The following is a 1,435-nucleotide window of genomic DNA, read 5'->3' as shown; positions in this document are numbered from 1 at the left end:
ATTAGAATATATATATATATATATATATATATATATATATATATATATGTGTGTGTGTGTGTGTGTGTATATGTATATGTATGTATGTCAATGTACAAGACTAGTCACTCCCACAGGTGCCAGCTTATCATCCCTGGGAGAGGACATGCTTTTAATGTAGGAACCCTGAATGTGACAGTTGTAGTAACCAACTATTTTCAGCTCCACAGTAGAATTGGCAGATTTCATAATTCACACTGACAGCTGGTTTGTCCTTAGGGCTCAAGAACCAGTGGATCCCAGACTGAAGAGACCATGTCTAACTCAAGCTGCTACAACCCAAGTTCCTTCATCCTTCTTGGAATACCTGGCCTGGAGCACTTCCACCTCTGGATTAGGATTCCCTTCTGTGTCATCTACCTTGTGGCCATTGTGGGCAACTGCATCCTGCTCTACCTCATTGCAGTTGAGCACAGCCTCCATGAGCCCATGTTCTTCTTCCTGTCCATGCTGGCCAGCACGGATCTCATCTTGTCCACTGCCACAGTGCCCAAACTGCTCAGTAACCTCTGGCTTGGCTCCCAAGAAATAACCTTCTCTGGTTGTCTCACACAGATGTTTTTCCTGCACTTCAGCTTTGCAGTGGACTCAGCTGTCCTATTGGCCATGGCATGTGATCGCTATGTGGCCATTTGCTTGCCTTTGAAATACAACACCGTCTTGACCCCACAGGTGATCATCAAGCTTATGGTGAGCATTGTTGTGAGGAGCTTCTCTATTGTCCTGCTAGATGTGTTTCTTCTAAAACGCTCACCATTTTGCAGGACCCGCATCATCCCACATACATACTGTGAGCACATAGGTGTTGCTCAGCTTTCCTCTGCTGACATCTCTGTCAACATTTGGTATGGATTTTCTGTACCTCTCATGACTGTCATCTCAGATGTCATCCTTATTGCTGTGTCCTATGTCTTCATCCTCCGTGCTTTCAACTCTCATCCCTGGGTGCCCGCCAAAAGGCCCTGAGCACCTGTGGCTCCCATGTCTGTGTTATCCTCATGTTTTACACACCTGCCTTCTTCTCTATCCTTGCTCATCGCTTTGGGCACGGTGTCCCTCGGAATGTCCTTATCCTATTTGCCAACTTCTATGTGGCCAACCCTCCTGCCCTAAATCCTGTTGTTTATGGCATGAAGACCAAGCACATCCAGGAGAAATTTATTCTTCTCATCACTTGGAAGAGGCCACAGTGAGTGGACACCAAAGGTGAAATTTAGATTAATTGATTTTTTGAAATTTTACGTAACATAGAAAGACACAAAATGAGGATATACCTCTTAACAATTTAAAATTTAAGCATTCTACCCTTGTAAAAAATATAAGGAAGTGGAAAAGTAGATAAAGACAAGTCATTTAAATTTCTGAAACGTGAACTCTTTTCTTTAATACCTTGCCT

At 43.4% G+C, this 1,435-nt stretch overlaps 1 pseudogene; it reads left to right on the top strand.

Annotated features, from left to right (window-relative positions):
* Nucleotides 1-294: 294 nt before the first annotated feature.
* On the top strand, nt 295-1,232 carry LOC144254618 (olfactory receptor 52H1-like; annotated as a pseudogene).
* Nucleotides 1,233-1,435: the final 203 nt, after the last annotated feature.

The sequence above is a fragment of the Urocitellus parryii genome, chromosome 4 (genome assembly GCF_045843805.1).
Source record: "Urocitellus parryii isolate mUroPar1 chromosome 4, mUroPar1.hap1, whole genome shotgun sequence".
Taxonomy (NCBI): domain Eukaryota; kingdom Metazoa; phylum Chordata; class Mammalia; order Rodentia; family Sciuridae; genus Urocitellus; species Urocitellus parryii.
Note: the sequence above shows the minus strand (reverse complement) of the source record. Positions and strands in the feature narration are given on the sequence as shown.